Source organism: Saccostrea cucullata, unplaced genomic scaffold (genome assembly GCF_032062105.1).
Source record: "Saccostrea cucullata isolate Sc308-1 unplaced genomic scaffold, CSIRO_AGI_Scuc_v1 ctg4187, whole genome shotgun sequence".
Classification (NCBI taxonomy): domain Eukaryota; kingdom Metazoa; phylum Mollusca; class Bivalvia; order Ostreida; family Ostreidae; genus Saccostrea; species Saccostrea cuccullata.
In genome coordinates this window covers 86,993-113,505 of record NW_026920495.1, presented here as the reverse complement: position 1 = coordinate 113,505, position 26,513 = coordinate 86,993, and the positions used below count along the sequence as shown (strand labels likewise).

General features: G+C 33.7%; 1 long non-coding RNA gene across 2 annotated transcripts; it reads right to left on the bottom strand.

Moving 5' to 3' along the window:
• Window positions 1–4,835: 4,835 nt before the first annotated feature.
• Window positions 4,836–9,009, bottom strand: LOC134249786 (uncharacterized). Of its 2 annotated transcripts, none has more exons than XR_009988357.1 (3): window positions 8,990–9,009; window positions 5,823–5,917; window positions 4,836–5,364 (listed from the first exon to the last, which is right to left on the bottom strand). It is a non-coding gene; the product is annotated as an uncharacterized LOC134249786 (long non-coding RNA). The 2 variants fall into 2 exon arrangements; XR_009988358.1 differs by lacking the exon at window positions 8,990–9,009 and adding an exon at window positions 7,782–7,823.
• Window positions 9,010–26,513: the final 17,504 nt, after the last annotated feature.

The following is a 26,513-nucleotide window of genomic DNA, read 5'->3' as shown; positions in this document are numbered from 1 at the left end:
CATCAGGAATTGGGTCTAATTCACGTTCATTCTGGTGAAGTCATTCAGTTTGTTAATACCATTAGGGCGGAATGACTTCAATCTGTGCATCGAGAAGGAAGATTTTTATATACACATATTTTCTGTCATGCCCAAGAAGATTAAGAAGATCAATAATTTTGATGTAAATTTTGAATAATTCAATGTAACACGTACATTGTGAAATCAAAAATAAAATAATTAAATAATTAGATTTTTTAAAGACAATGTGTGTGTGAAATAGAGGGCATATATTAATATATTCTTATCAGGTCGGGAGAACAATTATTATTTGCCTTTTTTCTTTATTCTGATAAAAATCATTCTCGCTCCAAAATTTTGACCGTGAAAATTGAAAAAGCACTAATATACAGTGTATTTTTTTTTAGAAAATGTCTGGTAAATAGTTATAACAAACTTTTAATGTGTAAGTACTATAAATGAAATTTAAATATATCAGATGTACAAAAGGTTACATGCAATTTATAGATGCTATATCATAATTCAGGTGTTTAGTAAACATTCAAACTACGATGTAGCAAAACGTAAGGAATAACAAATGTATTTTTAAACTATGTATATAAAGCATGAATTTAAAAGGTATTTAGTTTAGATTTCTTTCGTCAGTTTCACTTGTACACCATTCGATACACTGAAAATCAATTCAACACTCTTTTCTGCTTCCTCTTCCTTTTTGTTTTCTCCTTATAACTTAAGAAAAACAAAAGCCTTATAACTCGCTGTTAAATTAGTTTGAATTTCTCGGGATAGAGAAATCAAGGAAATCAATTATTCATGAACATGTAAATCTACGTCGAATAAACAATTTAATTTTAGAAAATTTATCAATGTTCTCCATAATGTTACTGTTTACATGTACAGTGTACATGTCCGCATCGTCACATAAACAACAATGATCGATCCACAATACCATTTCTGTATTGGAATATACAAGAGGCGGGGCTTACTGGCGGTGAGATTAAAGCGGGGACCGCTTCACGCATCAGTGCGTAAAGCGGTCCCAGGAAGCGAACACCGGGTTCGCTCTAGCGGACCCAGAGCTGACCCCGAGCGAACGCGGAGCGAACCCGGAGCGCACCCAAAGCGCACCCGGAGCGGTCCCAAAATTTCTGAAAGCGAACCCGAAGCGGACCCCGAGCGAACCCGTGAAGCGAACCCAGGGTCCGCTCCGGGTTCGCTCTGGTGTTAGGTTGTGTTCGGTCGGAACTGTAAAACAATAAAAGAAAAATAATATATCTACGCTACACTATTTTTCCTTTTGTTTTATTTTCTTTTCATCGGCCACTACACTATTGAAAATTGTACTCAATCTGCCTGACGAAAGAAATTGCGTTATTACATTTTGCATTCCTGCTTTTTGCTTAAACTCGACGCGAAATGTAACAACGCACAATGTAATAATCCAAAAATTGTATTATAACATTATGCATTATTACATTTTGCATTGATCTCGACGCAAAATGTAATAACGCGAAATGTAATAATCCTCAAAAGTGTGTTGTTACATTTTGCGTTATGTAACATTCTGCGTTGATTTCAACACAAAATGTAATAAAGCAAAATGTTATAATCCAGGTTTATTACATTTTGCGTTGTTATTACATTTCGCGTTGTAACATAGCATTCCAAATTGACTTAACTTCAAAACAAACTTCATTTGCAGACAGAGGTGGTAATTAATCTCAATGTGACAGATAAAGAGAATGCTCTGGATTTTCTTCAGGAGGAAAGCTAGTTAATCCCAAGGGACTCCTAGCAGCATTCAGTTTACAATGGGAACATCTTCAGCAATTATCCCTCTTTGCCTATGCATTCTTTTATAAAGTTAAGGAATCTACCCCACCACCCCAGCTCTTAACCATATGGCACATAGAGAACCAAACTTAGCATTAAAATATGTATTTTTGCAAACTGAACTACCATACCAAATTTGTAATTGATTGGACAACCATAAAAAAAGTTGCCCGTTCATTCTTATGCAAAGTTAAGGAATCTACCCCACCATCCCAGCTCCAAACCAGAAGACATAGAGAACCAAACTTAGCATCAAAATATGTATTTCTGCCTACTGAACTACCATACCAAATCGAACTTGATTGGGCAACTATAAAAAAAAATTATAAGAAAAAAACAGAATATTTGTGGACGGAAGAGTGACAGACGGACACACTGCTAGACAGACAGACTGATGGACAGAGTGATTACTATAGGGCACCCGCAAAGCCTTCAATGAATGCAATTATTTATGAAGGCTTGACCTTAACTTCAAACAAAAAGCAGTTGCAGACAAAGGTTTACATTAATCTTAAAGTGACAGATAAAGAAAAGCTACTAAATTTTCTGCAGCAGGCTAGATAATTAATCCCAAGGGATTTATTGTACCTCTCTCATCATTTTCTTGTAAAGAACGGGTGCACTTATGGGTCCCGGTAAAATTTGAAAAAATAAATAATAAAATTCAGCAAAAATTTTCATTTAAAATTATTAATTGATATTTAAACCATACGATTCAGTAATTTTTACCTCTGAAATCCATGGATATACAAAGAACAAAACTATACAATGATGTAGGGGTCAGTCGACATTGGCGATTTTCTATAGTAAATCGAGAACGGTCATTCATTTCAAAGCCTTTGTTAACTATGAGCCTAACGTTGTGCAAACTTGTGCAAATGACAAAAGACGCATATTACATTTATAAAACTTGTGTGAAAGTATGAAATTTGCACACGATTAGGTACAAAAAGTACAATGTTTTTCCTATGGCTAGTGAGAGCTATTTACCTGTATGACCTATGTTGAACCCACGTGTGGAATAAATTATTTAGAATACTGATAGTCACGTGAGTTCTACCCAGGTAAACGTTCCTCAAAGGTGCTCACTGCAAAACATATATAGGCAGGTTTTGTTTCAGTAAGTCAAAGCCCTGTCGCTTAGAGATGTTTACATAATAATTATATGTATTTGTTTTTGAGAACACGGGAGGGTAAGGGTATGCAAGACAATGAAACAGGTATTGAAAGCCACCTATACCACTCTTTTTCAATTTCAAATTCAATGAAACTATTAATGTTATTTTTCAAATGCAAGAGTACCAATTTCTCAGTTTAATCATTTAGATACAGGCAACTACACAATATCATTCCATATTTTTAAAAAACAGGTTTGGCACAAGAAATATCATTTTGCAAACGCGCCCGACTATGATCCACCATCAGATTGTTCAAGTATCGATTTAAATATCTATTCCTTGATTTACATAAACGAAACTAAAAGAAGGTTCGGTACGACTTTTATAGGATTTATGGGGTATCCATAGGCCTTTCAAAATATTCAATTGTTTCAAATCCATGCTAATTTAAGTGGCGCATTATATTTTTTTTAAAATTAGAAATATCCAATAGTTTCTAATTATTACCAATAGAGAATCATTTGGTAATATATTTTGAAGTAAAATGGCACATTAAAAGGGCCCAATTAGTATTGCGGCCTAAGTGCACTTGTCCTTTACAATAAGAACTTTTCAGTATTAATGATAGAATGGGGTTTTTATACAACTACATTAAAAATTAATAATATACTTGAATTAATATATATATATTTTTTAAGTGAAAAAAGTAAATCAAAACATTTTCTTTAATCTATTTCATGTGTTTAGAATTCAATGGAATCATAACTATCAAACAAAAATAAATAATAAAAATTCATATTAAAATTCACATTTCAGAGTGTTCATAGCATTCCAAAATGACTTTATTTCAAAACAAACTTCATTTGCAGCCAGAGGTGGTAATTAATCTCAATGTGACAGATAAAGATAATGCTCTGGATTTTCTTCAGGAGGAAAGCTAATTTATCCCAAGGGACTCCTAGCAGCATTCAGTTTACACTGCCAACATCTTCAGCAGTTATCTCTCTTTGCCAATGCATTCTTATATAAAGTTAAGAAACCTACCCCACCACCCCAGCTCTAAACCATGGGACATAGAGAACCAAACTTAGCATTAAAATATGTATTTTTGCAAACTGAACTACCATACCAAATTTGTAATTGATTGGACAACCATAAAAAAAGTTGCCCATTCATTCTTATGTAAAGTTTAGAAATCTACCCCACCACCCCAGCTCCAATCCAGAAGACATAGAGAACCAAACTAAGCATCAAAATATGTATTTCTGACTACTGAACTACCATACCAAATTTGAACTTGATTGGGCAACTATAAGAAAGGTTATTAGAAAAAACAGAAAATTTGTGGACGTAAGAGTGACAGACAGCTAGACAGATAGACTCTGGACAGAGTGATTACTATATGGCACCCAAACTTTATTTTGGGCTTTTTTGGTCATAGGGGTTTAAATAACATAGATTAATCATAATAACACATTTTACCAGCAAAATTAAATTCTCAAAAATGCAGCTCGTATTTCTTTAATTAAGTGAATAAGTTGATTGACCAATGCTAGAAAATGGAGAAACTATCACCAATTATGTGCAGAAAATTTTGCGTCGTAAATTGCACATTTTCATAACGGGAAGGTCAGACTGATAAAAACATATTAAAACATATCGCTACAGTTCTCCCTACACTGTCACATGACAGTTCTAAGCAGATCTCTCTCTCTTTGTATATCAATGTCCTACTTACAACATGTGCACTGCTTCAATAAATATAAATACATCGAATGCTATAACTTTTATTTCTATATAAGGATGATCTGCGATATGCTGCATTATTGCACAAGAAAATAGCACTATGAAACTAGAAAAAAAGAAAGGAATGGAAAAGAATTCCAAAAATATTCATAAACCCCAAAACCCATATAATATACCCTTTATATAAGTAACATTGATAATTGTATGTAAATGTATATTTGAAAAATATATAAATTAAGCATATAAAGTGAAAAAAAGATAAGTGATAAAGAGAAACAAAGATGGCTTTTTCCAACAATCGGTGGTAATTTTCCCCCGAACATAAATCCATACTTAATAATAATATATATATTGCTAAATCTCAATTATAGCTATATCTTTGGATAAGAAATCCATCTCATTGGATAGAAAACTATGTATTGCTAAAACCTACATCAAAACATTTGAACTACGATTATATCTTATATCAAAACAACATATTAAAAGTTTCTTTCAAATCAGAAACTGTCATCTCTCGGTGTCAAATATTAATCAATGGAGTAGATAAGCCTTGGCCTTTGTCCTCGGGTAACTAGGCGCTGAGAGCCACCCTGATCTGTCTGTCATGTTTTCCCTCAGACAAGCATGTGACGCTCAGAAGTGGATGGTCTGTTTTCTGTAGATATTTCTGAAAATTCAGACATGGTGTAACTTTATTAATCCTCAAGATCTGATGAATGAACTTTCAAGGTTATGACCATAAACATAACAACATGTAAGATCTAGTTTTGCTTTAAGTGAAAATGTACAAATTTGATAAAAATACACTGTAAAATTAATAAAATTTTGTGTGTTCCAGTGTAAATCAAGATGTATCATTTATATCTACTGATAATACAGTTCTGCTTACATGGGCATAAGTCATTGCATTCTTTCTTTTATCACTATTAATAATACAGTTCTACTTACATGGGCATAAGTCATTGCATTCTTTCTTTTATCACTATTAATAATACAGTTCTACTTACATGGGCATAAGTCATTGCATTCTTTCTTTTATCACTATTAATAATACAGTTCTACTTACATGGGCATAAGTCATTGCATTCTTTCTTTTATCACTATTAATAATACAGTTCTACTTACATGGGCATAAGTCATTGCATTCTTTCTTTCAGCAACAGAGGTTTCCAATCCAATCCAGACGAAGACAGCTTTCTGGTGTCGACAATAAACACATCCTAATGTTAAATAAGTCAACAGAAATATATTTATATCATTGTTAAACTCAGCTGAATTTAGACAGCTTTCTTGGTGTTGACAATAAGCACATCTTAATGTTAAATAAGTCAACAGAAATATATTTATTTCATTGTTATACTCATCCAAACTATGGTGAGTTTTAAACAAGTCTGACCTAAGACAGAGTGAAAAAAGAATTAGATAGATTACACGATCAGTACGTACTGGTTCCTGCCGACAAAGCAGGTAACAACATTGTCTTCGTTTGTAAGGCTCATTATATAAATTGCATTTTAGAAGAACTTGGACTTAATTCCACGAGTGGTAATCCTACTTATACATATACTACTCTTTCTAAGGAAGAAATTCTTCAAAATCACCTGTCAGTTTTGAATACTTTTAATATTCCACAGAGCCAAAATGAATTTGAACTACCTTATATATATATTGGATTCCGAAACTTCATAAGAATCCTTACAAACAAAGATACATTGCAGGTTCCAGTAAATGTTCAACCAAGCCTCTTTCGTTACTTCTCACTTAAATATTGACAGTAGTGAAGGAAAAACTTCAAGAGTACTGTACAACTATATATTCAAGAAGTGGTGTAAATCAGATGTGGATACTTAAAAATTCTAAAGAACTTTTGGACAATTGGAAATCACAAGACTTTACAAAAATCAACAGCATAAAAACTTACGACTTTTCAACTTTATACACAACAATTCCGCACGACAAATTAAAATCCATGCTTTTTGATATCATTGACAGCTGCTTCTTGAACAAAAATGGAACTCGTAAATTTACTTACCTCGTCATTGGTCATTTGAAAAATTATTTTGTTAAAACAGATTCTGATTGTACACATAAGTACTCTGAAGTTGACATCAAGAAGATGCTTGAGTTTCTGATTGACAATATCTATGTGGTTTTTGGAGACCAGGTATTCCAACAATCTATTGGAATTCCCATGGGTACAAATTGCGCTCCGTTATTAGCAGACTTATTTTTATATTCATATGAAGCAGAATTTATGCAAAATCTTTTGCGTGAAAAGAAAAAACCACTTGCTGTGGCCTTCAACTCGACATTTAGATATATCGACGACGTATTGTCAATTAATAATAATAATTTCCATTCCTACGTCGACACGATATATCCTGGTGAGCTTGAGATAAAAGATACCACAGAGTCCAGCACTTCTGCTTCATACTCGGATATTTTACTTGAAAAAGACACAAATGGTAATCTAACAACCAAGCTATATGATAAACGTGATGACTTTAACTTTTCTATCGTGAACTTCCCTTACTTATGCAGCAATATACCTTCATCACCTGCATACGGAGTATTTATATCTCAGTTGATTCGATACGCAAGAGCATGCTCTACTTATGAACAATTTCTTAAACGAGGTAAATTATTGACAAGCAAGTTGATGAAACAAGAATATCAACAGTCTCGTTTAAAATCATCATTTCGTAAATTCTATGGTCGATACAATGACCTTGTCAGCAAATACAATTTATCATTGAATGAAATGCTGACTGACGTTTTTCATACCAATTGTTAGTCCATTATTTATACACTGAATTGACTACGGATTTTTTTTCCGTTATTTCCTGATTATGACAATGAGCACACGGCGGGTGTGACCGGTCAGCAGGGGATGCTCACTCCTCCATGGCACCTGATCCCACCTCTGATGTTTCGGAGGTCCGTGTTTGCTCTGCTCTTATTTGTATATTTGTTTAATGGACGTTGAGATTGAATACTGTTCGTTATTTCCATATCCTTAACAATGTTTGATTTCAAATTCCCAATAGATAATATTTTAAACAGCAGTCTTCAGTGTTCACTCACCTTGCTGTCCAAATCAGACGTGGATACTGACCCACTCTTCTCTATATAGACTCACCTTGCTGTCCAAATCAGACGTGGATACTGACCCACTCTTCTCTACATAGATTAACCTTGCTGTCCAGATCAGACGTGGCTTCTGAACCACTCTTCTTCACAAAGACTCACCTTACTGTCCAGATCAGACGTGGGTACTGACCCACTCTTCTCTACACAGACTAATCTTGCTGTGCAAATCAGACGTGGCTACTGACTCACTCTTCTCTACATAGACTCACCTTGCTGTCCAAATCAGGCATGACTAATGACCCACTCTTCTCTACATAGACCCACCTTGCTGTCCAAATCAGAAGTGGATACTGACTCACTCTTCTCTACATAGACTCACCTTACTGTCCAAATCAGACGTGTATACTGACCCACTCTTCTCTACATAGGCTCACCTTATTGTCCAAATCAGACGTGACTACTGACCCGCTATTCTCTACATAGACTCACCTTACTGTCCAAATCAGACGTGGCTACTGACCCACTCTTCTCTACATAGACTCACCTTATTGTCCAAATCAGACGTGAATACTGACCCACTCATCCCTACATAGACTTACCTTGCTGTCCAGATCAGACGTGGATACTGACCCACTCTTCTCTACACAGAAAAACCTTGCTGTACAAATCAGACGTGGATACTGACCCGCTATTCTCTACATAGACTCACCTTGCTGTCCAAATCAGGCGTGACTAATGACCAACTCTTTTCTACATAAACTGACCTTGCTGTCCAGATCAGACGTGGATACTGACCCACTCTTCTCTACACAGACTCACCTTACTGTCCAAATCAGACGTGGATACTGACCCACTCTTCTCTACATAGACTCACCTTGCTGTCCAAATCAGACGTGGATACTGACCCACTCTTCTCTACACAGACTCACCTTGCTGTCCAGATCAGACATGGATACTGACCCACTCTTCTCTACATAGACTCACCTTACTGTCAAAGTCAGACGTGGATACTGACCCACTCTTCTCTATATAGACTCACCTTGCTGTCCAAATCAGACGTGGATACTGACCCACTCTTCTCTACATAGACTCACCATACTGTCCAAATCAGACGTGGATACTGACTTACTCTTCTCTACATAGACTCACCTTATGCCCAAATCAGACGTGGATACAAACCACTCTTCTCTACATAGACTCACCTTGCTGTCCAAATCAGACGTGGGTACTGACCCCTCTTCTCTACTTTAAATGTCAAATTTCCCGAGGCATCAGACAATCTGTGTTGTTGTCATACTTTGATAAAACAAAGTGTAAATTTATATGATGGAGCAAGTGGCTTTTTTTTATTTCAACGTCTTTTCCAAAGCCCTATCTTATAAAGTTCTTGAAGTAAATAATTTTCCATTCAAACAAGAAGAAAACATTTTTAATAAAGAATAAAAAATTAGGGATGGGGGTAACAGGAAAACCTACTTCAAAGACATAATTGATTTCTAGATGTGTGCATGTCTTTCATGTGGAGACTTAATAATATAATAATAATAATAAAACTTTATTTAAAGAAGGTAACCTGGTTAGTGCATGCACTATTCTTCCCCAGGGCCCTCTATACATCAATCACAAAAAGATACAAGATACAATTCATCATATATAATAGGAAATACAATCACAAATTATGAATACAGTGTCCATGTACAGAAATATGACAATACAGAAATATGACAATACAGAAATATGACGATCATAAAGTAAAACATATGCTCAAATAGTTGAGCGACAGCTTATAATGCAATTTTCTACATTACGTTTAAATGCTTGTAAAGATTGAGAGAGTCTAATGTATTGTGGAAGTTTATTCCATAGATGTACACCTGAGTACTGAAAAGAGGTCTTGAATAAGTTTGTATGAAATTTTGGTAATTTAAGATCGTAATTAGTTTCAGATCGCTGGTTATAGGAAGTTGAAGAATGAAATTCAAATAAATTATGAAGATATTTTAGTCATTCCGCTGAAAATTTTGTATAATAATATGTATTTGTACAGATCAACTAGCTCATAAATAGTTAACCATCCAAGTTTCTTAAAAAGTGGTTTAGAAGAAGAATCAGGACTTGCATCAAGAATAATCCTTGCTGCCCTTTTTTGTAATTTAAATAGTCTGTCCATGTCCTTCTTAGGGGCATTACCCCAAACAGTCAAACAATAGTTAATAGATGGTAAAATATAAGCATTGTAATATACTTTCCTGGCATGAAGAGGGAGAAATTTTTTAATCCTACGAAGAGAAAATAACTTATAATTTAAAGTTTTACAAACCGAATCAATATGATTCGCATACTGTAACTTATCATCAATATGTACACCAAGAATTTTTTCAGTTTCAACCATTTCAATTGTTTTGTCTGAGGCATTAAATTGTAAATTTGGATTTTCTAGTTTTGATTTTCTTTGTTGTGTTCCCATTAATATACATTTCGTTTTATCTACATTTAATACCATTTGATTTTGAGCACACCATTTCTCAATTTAAGAAAGATCTGAATTTAGTGTATTTTCTAAACATCTTGCATTATGATTATTAGAATACAAAGTAACATCATCAGCAAACATATCAATATTTGAATTGTTTACATGTAAAGGAATGTCGTTTATGTACAATAAAAATAAAAGTGGACCTAAAATTGACCCTTGTGGTACTCCTGCTGTGACGGGTAGAGTATTGGAAACATATGTTCCAAATTTAACACACTTTATTGTAAAGATATGATTTAAACCATTTTATAGCTGTTTGGTCAAATTTGTAATGGGTTAATTTCTCTAGAAGAATGTCATGATTCACCAGATCAAATGCTTTACTAAAATCTATAAATGTAATTCCAATTAGTTCACCACGATCCATTGCATTAAGCCAACTTTCTGTTAGTCTTGTAAGGGAAGTTTGACAAGAATGGAGTGCCCTAAATCAACTGGGATTGTGTTAGAAGATCGAATTCATTAGTAAAATTTTGTATTAGCTTAGCTACATGTTTTTCTATCAATTTAGATACAGTTGGTAGAATAGAAATAGGACGATAATTATTGATGGGGAAATTGTTGATAATCTACAGGATATTGCAAATACTTTTAATACCCACTTTACGGATATCTCTAACAAGCTTCTTTTGGAAATGCCAAAACATGATTATGATCCTAATATATTATGCAATTTTGTTAGGTCTAAGCTTGTTGAGGAAACCTTCTTTACTATTCATCAAATTGAGGAAAGTGAAGTTTTTAACATGTTAAATTCTCTAAATGTCAATAAATCAGCTGGCATTGACTTTATTGGGCCGCGTCTTTTGAAACTCGCATCTAAATATATATGTAAACCTATAACTCATCTTGTTAATGCTAGCATAGTAAGTGGCATTTGTCAACCTCCAAAGGTTTTGGCATTTTTAACAAATTTCGATGAAGAATTTTCGAAAAAAATGAAAAAGTTCATTGTAAGTGAGTTCGAGTATAGAAGAAATGCCTTTAACTTAAAGAAATGACTCTCCACGCCTTCGTATTATTACATGTAATGAAATCTGCCGGCGTGAAGCGTCATAATTAAAAACTCTTTACTTTAAATGTGAACCGCCGAAACCCCAAATAGAATTTAAAATTCAAGTCGTAGGATTTAAATTTCAGAACTTGTTTTCTGAATAAAGGGCTAAATAACGGCAGCATTCAACAAAATCATTGGTAAAGAACGGCATATGTAGTTTTTATCAGATAGCTGTATTGTCTTGCTCTGGGTTTTAAATAAAGATTGGACCAAAGCGAACTTTTAACAATATTCATAAAATAGCACTGAACTTTTTGGAGCTAGACTAAAACCCAGTGGTTAAATATCTCTGTTATGTCTGTGAGATTTCTGTGTATTGTTCATTATTGTCATTAATGAAGAAGCGGTACTGCAACTCTAACAATTCTTGAAGAAAACAAAGGAGCCAATGTCAACAAAAGGTAAAGATAACTCCTTAAAATTTAGATGCAAATATTAGAGCGTAAATATTAAACAAATTTTGCTTCGTAACTTAATAATGCTATTCAAAGATGAATATATAGATATATCTAGTTCATGAACATGGATTGAATGTTTTTGGCATTTTTAACAAATATTTCGTTTTAAACGGAAAGGTGTCGATGACAAATAGTAATTATTCCACAACTCGTATAAAAATTCGGGAAACTGAAACATCGCCAATTGAAATCAATCTAAAGGTACTTTTGAAAAATTCAAAAAATTCGAATTGATTATGTTGAAAAAAAAAGTCGTAACTGATGCAGTTAGATCAGAGTTACATTTTGAAGTCGGGAAGAGGTTGATTGTGTATGTCAATCAGTCGCGACTAATATTCCTGGAAATATCGAAACTATTTTTTTTCTTTCGAACAAATCCAATGACTCCCAATTTTTATATAGGTTGATAGCGCCACTGTAAAAAGACCAAACGTCAATGATTAAAAATAGGAAATTTAAAGTAAAGAATGCAATATTTTCATCCCTTTTTCAATTGATTCACAAATATAATAAAGTTCATGGAGACAAAAATTTTAAAAATAAATACAATCGGTATAATACATATTGGGGCATTTCAGCTAATTTTTTTAGTAACAGGTTTTACTTGAAAGTTTGATTTTTTTAAAAATTATCAATCATTGATCCTAACTGAAAAATCAAGAAAGCCAGGCACTATAAAAATCTCGTTATTTGCATATTTTAACTGCTTATATTTACTACACGTACTAATCCCTGTATAATACATAAAGAATTGGAGCATTGCTATGAACTTTTGTAGTGTAATCATTTCAAACTGATCTTCTTCAAATGTGCAATTCATTTGTATTTGTGTAATTCAATTCTCCATAGGTTCCACTTCTGATCTTTAAGAGATACGTTTTTACTCTACTACAAATTTATACCGTAATTGGACTTTTGAGCTGTAATATTGTTTGTTATCTCTATATATTTCATTTAAATATCTTTTGCCAATGGAGGTTCATATAGCTTGATATTTTTAGTTGTGGCTGTTAGAATTCAATGTAGCTTTTTTTCGTGCTTTTCAATGCTGGATGTTTTAAATAATCATTGATGCTTGTAAAAACTATCGACAGCTAGCATGGCAAATGATTTTAATGATTTAAAGGTAGTTCTCAATACAAGCAATCGACGCATCTGTATATTCTATATTTTTATTATTTTTATGTTTTGCTGCACTACGATGACAAATGTTTGAAAAAACTATTAATATTTTTATTGTCCTTTAGAATAAAGGCCTATTACATGTACTACGCTTAAGTGCAATTTTAAGGAGAGAGAGAGAGAGAGAGAGAGAGAGAGAGAGAGAGAGAGAGAGAGAGAGAGAGAGAGAGAGAGAGAGAATGAAAAGAGAGACATTTGACGTTGACGCTTAGTGTCTAAAGCATAACTTAAACTTAATAGAGTTAAATCAAAAGGTCTTAAGGAAATACTGTTACAGTCTAGATAATTGTTCTTTTTATGATGTTTTCAGATGATATTTGTTGTAAATTTTTATTTTTCTTACATAAAAGAGTTCAAGCAATGGTATAAAGAGACCCATGTCGAAAGATGTTTCATATTTTATGGTCGACCCTGTAAACAAACTAATTTACTGTTATATTAAATTAAAGGTTTTTCATACAAATTATTTGTATATCATTATATTCTCACTGAATTGTTTATCATAACCCCCTTAACCTGTGAGCGGGTGTATATAGTTATCGGGATATCTGTCTGTCTGTACGTTTGTCTGTCCTTCTAGGCTTTGTTGTACACTCTCCTATCTGCAACTCCTCTTATACCACTGAATGAAATTCGCTGAAACTTTCACTGAATCTTTGTTACAAAGTGCCATTGTGCACCTTGGAAGGCATTGACACTGGTGACTATATTTTTTTTATCATATTAAGGTCATACGCAACGTAGTTAGAACATTTTTGTTTTTTTCCCTGGAGTTGAAGAGTTCCACTAAATGAAGGACCTGTGTGCAATACTTTAATTTAGTTTATACTCTTCTAAAACATATTTGATGGGAAAAAAATCTAAATCTGGAATTTATGTTTTGTAATTTTTCTATATTTTTCTTTGAATAATGCAAAAAAAAAATTATAATTTGATATCTTCCAAAAAACACTGGTAATGCATGCTGAGTTTTTGTCTATGAACATCTGATGGCACTAAAATCTTAAATTAGGTTAACAGTTGATAAGGTACGTTGCGCATGTCCTTAAAGGGTACCACTCTCTTATACACATCTTTTTTATTACATGGTGCCATTACGCACCCCCTATTTTATATTTTGATCTTATCTCGGTTTCCTACAGCAAAACCTGGTCATTGTCACTGTCATATAGGAAGTGGAGTATTATTTAGTGAGCTCACAGTACTTCAAATAGAATTTAAATGAACAATTTCAACACAAAAAAACACGAGGCGTTTGAGACGTTGACAGCAAATACGTATTCCTCCGTGATACCTGATCTCACTCTTTGCTTTACTCAAAACATTATTTGTACAAATCGACTTTTATTTATTATGTTTCATCAATAAAGATCAATTTAAACCTCACGATTCAGTCAAGGTCTAAAGGACAGAATGTTTTTTTTTCAAAACTGCGATAAGGCTGTGCTATTAGTACATGCATGTATTGTGTAATTGTAATTTGATAGCACAATGAGTTTGAAAGTCTGGTGTTTAGCACTGATTAACTTCAAACAATATATTCAGTCAAAATAGATGATAATTTTTAAGCTTGCAGTGTACTAACGGGTATATATCAGAAGGGTATAATATCTCAAAAATATTCAGGAACTAAATTATTATGTATTTTGTACGTATGGTTCATAGCTTGTTTTAAAATATAAAGAATCTGTAGATGTAACCCAAGTCAGGAATCAAAGGCTGTGAGTAGCTGCAATTTCTCTATTTTTTTCTCTTTTCTTTTAACAATCGATACCTAGAATACTGCACAATACTCCTGTGACTAGTAAAGGGTGGATAAATGAAATGCATGAAACATAATGAGAGATACACTCAGATTATTTGAAATTGATGTTGTTTATGAGACCATTTTGTATGCATTAGCCAGACTGGATGAAATTTATATCACACAGTTGACCAACTTCCGGGATTCAATGTCGAAAGACCATATGTTGTACCTTATAAATGAATAGTCAGATAATTTGAATCATGGTAGCACTTTGAAGAAGATATCAAATAAAAACGCGCCATCAAAGGAATATACAAAATTTTGATTATTGTTTCATTAATATCACCTTGAATTTTACATTGAAGTCTATGGGCAGTGCATATTAATACGAAATATTGTAAAAGAAATTTGAATTTCAAATAAATTTCTTGGGGAAGATATGCATTAACTCCCTCTTTATTAAATATGAAATAAAATGAAATAGTTACAATAAACATTTTGAGAAAATAAAATTTCTTCTTCTTTCACCAAGGGCAGATAAATCTATTTTACGGCTTGATAATTAACGGTGTTTCCTGTAAATTAGCCAAATTAGCCAAAAGTGCACAATATTGGTTATATCTGTTTAAGCTGTCATCGAATTTAATTTAATTCATTTTTGTGTACGTGCTTTAACATTTGCAAATATTTCGTTTCAAAAATGCTTTTTTTAGAGTCTTTGTAAGCAAAGGGATGTTCATCTCTCTTGAAGTATCATGAATAAGCAAGACTATATTTATTGTAACATCATAATGCCATATTCAAAAGTTTACCTCAAAACTATAGTGCATAAACTGTTTCGTTTGAAAAATGACCTTCATTAAATGTTTAAATGTGGATATTCGTCAGACAAAAAATGTAAACACACTTTGTGATCAGTGGACCTCAAAATTTACAAATGAACAGAGATTTTCAATTTAACCGATTTTATTCCGTCCAAGTATATTTTTAAAAAGAGTCTGTCGACCGTTCACGGTAGATCAATTGGTAGAGCGCTCGCTCTGTGATCGTGAGGTTATGAGTTCGAATCTCGGCCCTGACTGACCTAAGTCGATAAAAATGGGTAGCAACTGTTCCTTTGCCATGCGCTCGGCACTTTGAAGTGAAAGTTGCAGGACTCCGTCGGATGAGACCTGAAAACTGAGGCAGGCGTTTGCACGATAAAGATCTCTCGCTGCTCAATGGCCCTGAGTGCTGATGTCAAAATGTGAAGCCCTTCACCGACATACGGTGACGTCTCCATATGAGTGAAAAATTCTCGAGAGGGACGTTAAACAATATACAGTCACGTAATCAATCAAAGTCTGTTCCAATATCTAAGGGGAATTCATTTCAATGTAGACTGTTTTTCAAATAAAGAGAGTTCATTGCACGTGAGCTCAACTCATGAGGTACATGAACTACAAATCTTTACAACTAAATATTTTTATTGAAATTTTCCGACATGAAGCGACATTAAGCGTCGTATATCAAAACTCCATACTTTAAAAGCGATCTGTCGAAACCCCTAATTAAATTTCTGAATTCAAATTGTAGGATTTAAATGTCAGAACGTGGTTTCTGAATAAAGGGATAAATAACGGTAGCATTCAACAAAATCACTGAAAAAGAACTTCATCTATAGCGTTTATCAGATATATGCATTGTATTACTCTGTCTGGGTTTTAAACAAAGATTGGATCAGAGTAAATTGTTAACAATATCCTTAATATTGCACTGATTTTTTTGGAGCTAGACTAAGACAAAGTGTTTTGACAATTGACATTTCTGTTATGTGTGTGAGACTTCTGTTTATCGTTATTATTGTAATTAGTGAAGGAGCAGTTATTGAATTTCAGCAATTACCTAAGAAAACATAGAAGCCTTTGTCAGATAAGTATGGAAAATTCTCTAAAATTTAGATGCATTAGCTACGCGAATATTGGAGCATAACCATTTGACAAAATATGTTGTTAATATAGCAGTATGAAGACAAATTTATAGCTATATCTACTTAATACACATGGAGTTATAATTTTTGTCATTTTTAAGATACATTAATCGTTAGAAACGAAAAGGCGTCTATAGCAAATTGTGATTATTCCATAACTCGAATAAAACTTCGGGTAAAACTTAAACATGGCCAATTCAAACCAATATACAGGTATTTTTAAAAATTCCAAAGATTCAAATTGATCCTTTTTAAAAACAAAAATCATAACTGATTCAGTCAGAGCAGAGTAACACTTTGCAGTCTGGAAGAGGTTGACTGCATATGTCTATCAGGTGCGACTTAATCTTTCTGCACTATCGAAATTACGTTCTTGATTTCATTTCGTTTTGAACAATTCCAGTTAATCCCTATCTTTATATAGGCTGTATCACTTGATAGCAATACATAAAAAAAGATTTAACTATAATGATTAAAAAAAAAAATTTAAAATAAAGAAAGAAATATCCCTATCCATCTTTTTTTATTAATCCAAAATATAGTAGTTCTCATAAAACATATGAAAATATTAAACATTGTACAACACGTACTTAAGTAGCCCTAATGATAATGATAAATTTTAGAAAAATAAAAAAACACGCCAATTTGGGCCTTGCTAAAATTAGGTTTTGTTTTAGACCAGCAGGTGAACCATGGACATACTTAATTTGAGACAAAATCCTTTTAGATGACACTAATAACATTTCGGGAAATAACGGGAAAATTTGTCGTCAATTCAGTGTATAAATAATGGACTAACAATCAGTATGAAAAACGTCAGACAGGTTTGGACTCAATGATCAATTGCATTTGCTAACAAGGTCATTGTATCGACTATAGAACTTGCGAAATGAGGACCTTAAACGAGAATATTGATATTCTTGTTTCATTAACTTGCTTGTCAATAATTTACCTCGTTGTAGAAATTGTTCATACGAAGAGCATGCTCTTGCGTATTAAATCAACTGAGATATATATATACTCTTATGCAGGTCATGAAGGTATATTGCTGCATAAGTAATGTTAGTTGACGATAGAAAAGTTGAAGCCATCACATTTATCATATAGCTGGGTTGTTAGATTACCATAAACGTCTTTTACAAGTAAATTATCCAAGTATGAAACAGATGTGTCAGACTCTGTGGTATCTTTTATCTCAAGCTCACCAGAATATATCAATCGATGTAGGAATGGACATTAGCATTGTTCATTGACAATACGTCGTCGATATATCGAAATGTCGAGTTGAAGGCCACAGCAAGTGTTTTCTTCTTTTCACGCGTAAGATTTTGCACAGATTCTGTTTCATATAAATGTAGTAATAGGTCTGCTAATAACGGGGCGCAGTTGGTACCCATTGGAATTTTAATACATGGTCGGAGAACCTGGTCTCCCCCCCCCCCCCCAAAAAAAAAAAAACACATAAATATTGTCAATCAGAAACACAAGCGTATCTTTGATATGAACTTAGAGTACTTGTGTATGCAATCAGAATGTGTTTTAACAAAATAATTTTTCAAATGATCATAACCAGGTAAGTAAATTTACGAGTTCCATTTTTATTGAAGAAGCAGCTGTCAATGATATCAAAAAGCCTGGATTTTAATTTGTCGTTGGGATTTGTTGTGTATAAAGTTTCTAAGGTTTTAAGCTGTTGATTTTGGTAAAATCTTGTGATTTCAAATTGTCTAAACGTTCTTCGGAAATTTTGAGTATCCACATCTGATTCACACCACTTCTTGAATATATTGTAATTGCAGGATACTCATGAAGTTTTTCCTTCACTACTGTCAGTATCTTGGTTAGGAGTAACGAAAGAGCCTTGTTTGAACATTTACCGGAATCCAGGTAATTTGGTTGCAAATGGACCCCTCATTTGGCCCCAATATGAAGAACATTCTTCAGATTTGGTTACAGTATATTCTTTTAACAAACAAATATTTTCTTAACATCTGGTCTGGGGGTCATAAAACTTAGACGAGCTCACTTTTGATCTCAGCCTTACTATTTCCAGAGTAACTTATAGCGGAATAGTGAGATTAAAAGTAAGGTAATCTAAGTTTTATGGGCCCCTCAGGGAATTAAAGGTAGTTTTTGTTTTACGTCACTAGAGGGAATTTTTGACTCATAAGGAGGTGCCCCCCCCCTTACCGGTAGTCTGACTAGTGTGTTAAACTCTGTGGTATGTTTTTTCGCAAGCTCACAAGGATATATCGTTTCGACATAGGAGTGAAAAATACCATCGTGTCAGACTCTGTAGTATGTTTGTGTCAGACTCTGTTGTATGTTTTATCGCAAGCTCACTAGGATATATCATTTCGACATAGGAGTGAAAATAACCATTGTGTCAGACTCAGTAGTATGTTTTCTCTGAAGCTCACCGGGATATATCGTTTCGATATAGGAGTGAAAATTACCATTGTGTCAAACTCTGTAGTATGTTTTATCGCAAGCTAACCAGGATATATCATTTTGACATAGGAGTGAAAATTACCATTGTGTCAGACTCTGTAGTATGTTTTATCTCAAGCTCACCAGGATATATAGTTTCGACATACGAGTGAAAATTACCATTGTGTCAGAATCTATAGTATGTTATATCGCAAGATCACCAGTATATATCGTTTCGTATGGTGGCATATCTATACCATCCAATCATGTCAAGATAACTATCTCGATCAGTCATTATCTAACTTTCTTGCTTGTCGACAAACAACGACTTTATATCTTGTCCAGTCAAGATAAGCTATCACATTTTGTTGCAGTTGCTATATTGACATGACTTAATTTTAGTCTCGATACACATTAATTTTTCTCGTTTTGTCGAGATAGCTATCGCAAAAATACGATAGCTTATCTTGACTGTACAAGATAAAAGTTAGATCATCACTTCGCAGGGGGAATAAGGAAGCATACAAAATAATTTACCTTGACCAAGTCAGTGCTGCATTATGACGTCATAGTAGGTGTGATGACGTCAATTTTAAAACACAAGTTTTTTGTAAAATTGGTATTTACAGATGTAATTTAACCGTAGAAAATGAATAGATACGTGTAAACATTTACAAAAATAAAATGTTACTATTTCATTTTGATGTATTCTGTCATTTTGATTAAAATCTACCACTGATGACGTCATATGTGTACATCAAGTAACTTGAGAATTGATCTGGAATTGATCATGTCGTGTAAAGAGAATTTGGCTATGACGGCATGAATAAAGATACGTAAAATGGAGTTTAAAAGCAAACATAGTGAATATTTTGTGAAATTCATATGGAGTTCAATTAATCAAACAGGTATGCTTATTCATCGATTATATTCTCTTTCAAAAACAGTCAGCTATATACGTATCCCGGTCGGCCTTTCCTCTGTCGATTGTGACAAAAATAATGCGATAGAACAACAATAAGCTGTATATTTCAATACATAAAATTTGCACTGATGGAAAGTTTGCATCCTAAAATACTTGGAAAGTGCTGCTAGAATCTCGAGTTTGGTTTTACGAAAAATATAGAATCATAAAACAGATAAATAATTCAAAACATCGTAAGTACTTACGTTTAGTAATGATAAATTTTGGGGGAAAAACACGAATGTGTGGAAAATTATTTTACTAACGGGACAGCAGGGATTCAAGGACAGCATTTTTTAGGCAAAATCTTTTCAGATGACTCTAATAACATTTCGTTTTTTAATTCATGTATTAATAATGGAAAAAATTAGTTAAAAACTCAGAGAGGTTTTGTTGATCAATGCATTCGCTTTTTTATTAAGGAAAATTTCGCTATTAATAGAAGTCACGTGATGCCGTTGTGGTGTTGCACGTCTTTGCGTATTAAATCAACTCTATATATATACTTTATGCAATAAAAATTAATTGATGCATAAATATGTTAATTGATGTGAAAAATTACTTTATGTTTTGGTTGTTAAAGACCTAATCTTTTACAAGTAAATTATCCAAGTAACAGATTAGTCACTTTGGCTTTCGCAATATATCATTACATTAATTTCTTAGTTGGATATATGATGTCGAGTAATAACCAAGTTTATTGTGAAAGTCACACATTGTGTTATAAAAACTGTTGTAAATGCTGTAAAACTCAGAGTTGGGGGAGACAATTAAACTTTAAATTAAAAAAAATGTTTGTGTATGTCAATCAGAATGTGTTTTAACAAAATAATTTTTCAAATGAGGTAACCAGGTAAGTAAATTTACTGAGTTCCATTTTTATTGAAGAAGCAGCTGTCAATGATATCAAAAAGCCTGGATTTTAATTTGTCGTTGGGATTTGTTGTGTATAAAGTTTCTAAGGTTTTAAGCTTTGATTTTGGTAAAATTTGTTTTCAAATTGTCTTCCCGTTCTTCGGAAATTTTGAGTATCCATATCTGATTCACACCACTTCTTGAATATATTGTAATTGCAGGATACTCATGAAGTTTTTCCTTCACTACTGTCAATATCTTGGTTAGGAGTAACGAAAGAGCCTTGTTTGAACATTTACCGGAATCCAGGTAATTTGGTTGCAAATGGACCCCTCATTTGGCCCCAAATGAAGATTTTGTGATTTGGTTACAGTATATTCTTTTAACAAACAAATATTTTCTTAACATCTTTTGGGGGTTAAAACTTAAAGCTCACTTTTGATCTCAGCCTTACTATTTCCAGAGTAAATAGCGGAATAGTGAGATTAAAAGTAAGGTAATCTAAGTTTTATGGGCCACCACTGAAATAAGGTTTTTTGTTTTACGTCACTAGAGGGAATTTTTATTGGACTGCCTTACCGGTTTCTGACTAGTGTGTTAAACTCTGTGGTATGTTTTTTCGCAAGCTACAAGGATATATCAATTCGACATAGGAGTGAAAAATACCATCGTGTCAAGGTATGTTTGTGTCAGACTCTGTTGTATGTTTTATCGCAAGCTCACTAGGATATATCGTTTCGACATAGGAGTGAAAATAACCTTTGTGTCAGACTCAGTAGTATGTTTTCTCTCAAGCTCACCAGGATATATCGTTTCGATATAGGAGTGAAAATTACCATTGTGTCAAACTCTGTAGTATGTTTTATCGCAAGCTAACCAGGATATATCATTTTGACATAGGAGTGAAAAAATTACCATTGTGTCAGACTCTGTAGTATGTTTTATCTCAAGCTCACCATATATAGTTTCGTACGTGAAAATTTATTGTGTCAGAATCTATAGTTGTTATATCGCAAGATCACCAAATATATCGTTTCGTATGGTGATATCTATAACCAATCATGTCAAGATAACTATCTCGATCAGTCATTATCTACACTTTCTAAGAAAACAACGACTTTATATCTTGTCCATCAAAATCGTAGCTATCACATTTTGTTGCAGTTGCTATAATTGACATGACTTAATTTTAGTCTCGATACACATTAAAAGTTCTCATCAAACTATCGCATAAAATACATAGCTTATCTTGAGCAAACAAAAGTTAGATCATCACTTGATGAGAAAGTTGTTTTGACTTGACATGATATGCTTTGTTGAAAAAAAAATTAAGTCGATGGCATAAATATGCCAATTTATGTGAAAAATTACTTTATGTTTTGGTTTTAAAGACCTGATCTTGGGTGTCAGCAACTTAGTCACTTTGGCTTTCGCAATAATCATTACTTAATTTCTTAGTTGGTAGGTGATGAGTAATAACCAGTTTATTGTGAAAGTCTTACATTGTGTTATAAAAACTGTTGTAAATGCTGTAAAACTCAGAGTTGGGGGAGACAATTAAACTTTAAATTAAAAAAAATGTTTATACATGTCGACTCAACCCCAGAAATAAGATTTAGTGAGGAAGGAATCATTCCTGCTCTAAAACCTTTATGTAGGAATTATTTTCAACTGCCTTCCCTTTCGATTCTGAAACTCCAGTAAACATGTCCACTCTACCCCTGAAATAAGGTTTTGTGAGGTAGGAATCATTATTGACTGCCTTCTCTATTAATTCGTAAACTCCTGTAAACATGTCCAATTCACCCCTGAAATAAGATTTTGTGAGGTAGGAATCATTATCGACTTCCTTCTCTTTTGATTCTGAAACTCCTGTAAACTCCTGTAAACATGTCAACTCCACCACTGAAATAAGGTTTTGTGAGGTAGGAATTATTATTGACTGCCTTCTCTTTTGATTCTGAAACTCCTGTAAATCTTTATTGAGTACAAGGATTTACAATGACCAGTGGGGGGAATTATGACGTATCAAGGTCACTGGAGCTAAGGTCAGGTTTCAAGAACTCCGAAGGAGAAATGTCAAAGGTCACGCATGACTTAAAGGTTGTTCATTACGAGAAGGTATGCCTTGTCCCTTAAGTTATTAGAACTTAGGTTGCACATGACCCGAGCTAAGTAATCATATTACATTTGGTTGTGTAATCTTATTTGCACCTTTCATTGAAAGAAATTTCCGTTAATTGAAGCCTAACATTAAATGTCTTGCTCATTTATACATAAATAAGAACATTAAGCAATGCCCTGAATAAAATCGTAGCTAACTTGTTCTAAATGAATGATATGGAGATAACGACCAATATTCAAACTAAAAGTCCATCAAACAATACATAAAACAGGAGCAGAGCAAACACGGACCTCCGAGGCATCAGAAGTGGGATCAATTTCCACCAAATTTTAAACAGTCATGCTAAATAAAATTCAGTGTAGTCACAGCCTTTGGCAACGGTCAATTACAAGGACTCAGAGAATGTATTTCCTGGTTATAGCTGTGTTATGTGCAGATTTAAGAAACTCCAACATACCAGTAGAGAATTATCTAATAGTAAAAGGGCGAGATCACAGGGGGAGGGGGGGGGGTAAATAAGGGTTTTTCAAGATAAAAAAAAAACCCATTAAACCTTTTATGAATTATATGTAATATGTAGTGGTTTGGACGTTTTTGTTTTATCTTGGTAATGTTAAAGGTTTAACAAATCATGATTATTCTTTTTTTGATTTTGGAGAAGTCAAGTTATAGTGGGTGTATGAATTTGATTCTGTCAACCACAAGTAAAACTGCTGATCCAAGATTTTGTATACATTGGCTTTACTTATGTTTCTTATGTTCATCTGAATGATACTAGTATTGTTTTACTTTCACTTTGTGAAGGTCTAAATTGTTTAAATACTTTACATTTTTCTTGAAAATCAGAATCTTATTTCTGATATATAAAATAATTCTCTATTGAGCTTTGATATAATGGAATAGAGAAAAATTGTATTGATTATCAGAATTAGAATTAATTTAGTAAATTCAGAACCAAGTTTAGTAAATTTACGGTAGTATCAAATCGGTAGTAAAATTTTTTTGTTGTTGACATTTTAAATTTAAAACCCCTCACAATATTCAGAGATCATGCCATTGTTCTGTGTCAGTATACCTTCCCCTGACGCTTGGGTGTCAAACTGCAATATTTTATTATGAAGCATTGTAAATATTTATTCTTTGTGTTGTGTACGGATTCCTTAATTAATACTTGTACACATCTCTGAATGTAGAGGTATGGAAACTGGCAACTTCTAGGAAATTTGATTGCAGCTGATTCTTCTTAAAAGTATATTTTTGCATTAAATTGATGTAAAGAAAAAAACTATCAGATGTTTTGGTAACAGGAGAATAGTTGTATGTTTGTTTTTATGGTTTTTTTTTTTGGGGGGGGGGGCATTTTTGTTTTTGTTTTTTAATCAAAGTCATTTTCTTTGTGTCAACTTGATTTTTATGTTTAAGGATTTACTTTATTAAAAGACTTTTGTTTTAATTTCTTTTTCTCTTAAATTACAAACATTGTAAATTTAAATGCTTTTAAAGCACAAAAGGGAATTCGAATGAATTTTGTGTTTAAATTTCATTCTTCATTAGTTTCTGACTCTGTTTTGTTTGTTTTGAATATATTTTATTTTATTATTCATAATAAGGGATAGGTAACAAGTTCTTACGACTTAGAAAAATCTTTCTCATCATTGTACAATTTGCTCAAATTCTAGAATTGTTTTTTCAATAATCACGATAAAAACTTTGATTGTATGATGATGCAAAAATTATATTTAGTTACTTAAACTCAGTTCTTTCAAGATCTGTCACTTCAAAATAGAAATTAAAGTTAACTATAACTTGACAGATTATAATTCCAGTCATAAACGTTTGTTGATCTAGGAAAAGTAACCTCCACAAGGCAGCATTTGACAAAATTTTGTACATAAGATGTAAATAAACCTGAGATAAATCAAAATGTCTTGATCTTTTTCAGAGAAGCTACATTTTTATACCCCCACTTTGAATAAGTTTGCATTATTAGTCATCCAAGTTCAATCAAGGGTGTACGGGGATTTACCCCGGGTTTTATTCCATACATTCTGAGGCGGAGGGCCTCAGGGTGTTAGACATTGCACTTCAGTGGTAACACACGCCCAATCAGTGGTTAGACACACCCTCTCAGTGGCTACACACATCTTATCGGCATTTACCATTAGACACACCCAATCAGTGGCTAGACACACCATATCAGTGGTAAGACACGCCTACTCAGTGGTTAGACATGCTTACTCAGAAGGTTGACACACCCACTCAGTGGTAACACACACCCATTCAGAGGCTAGACATGCCTACTCATTGGTGAGACACACCCAGTCAGTGGTTACCATTTGACACACCCAGTTAGTGGTTTGACACGCCCACTCAGTGATTACACATCCATGTAATCAGAAGAATAAAATAATATATATTTGTATAAAGGCAAGACCCTATCAGTGGTTACCATTAGACATGCCCATATGTGATAAGACGTTCCGTCTCAGTGGTTACGCACACCTTCTCAGTGGTTAGACACATCTACTCAATGGTTACATACACCTAATCAGTGGTTACATACACCTTCTCAGTGGTAACATACACCTACTCAGTGATTAGACATACCGACTCAGTGGTTACATACACCCACTCAGTGGTTAGACACATCTACTCAGTGGTTACATACACCTAATCAGTGGTTACTTACACCCTCTCAGTGGTTACATACACCTAATCAGTGGTTAGACACACCTACTCAGTGGTTACATACACCTCTTCAGTGGTTAGACACACCTACTCAGTGATTAGACACTCCTACTCAGTGGTAACATACACCTACTTAGTGGTTACATACACCTACTCAGTAGTTAGACACACCTACTCAGTGGTTACATACACTTATTCAGTGGTTAGACACACCTACTCAGTGGTAACATACACCTACTCACTGATTAGACACACCTCTTCAGTGGTTAGACACACCTACTCAGTGATTAGACACTCCTACTCAGTGGTAACATACACCTACTCAGTGGTTACATACACCTACTCAGTAGTTAGACACACCTTCTCAGTGGTTACATACACCTATTCAGTGGTTAGACACACCTACTCAGTGGTTACATAACCTCTTCAGTGGTTAGACACACCTACTCAGTGATTAGACACTCCTACTCAGTGGTTACATACACCTACTCAGTGGTTACATACACCCTCTCAGTGGTAACATACACCTTCTCAGTGATTAGACACACCTACTCAGTGATAAGACACACCTACTCAGTGGTTACATACACCTACTCAGTGGTTAGACACACCTACTCAGTGGTTACATACACCTACTCAGTGGTTACATACACCTTCTCAGTGGTTACATACACCTACTCATTGTTAGACAAACCTACTCAGTGGTTACATTCAC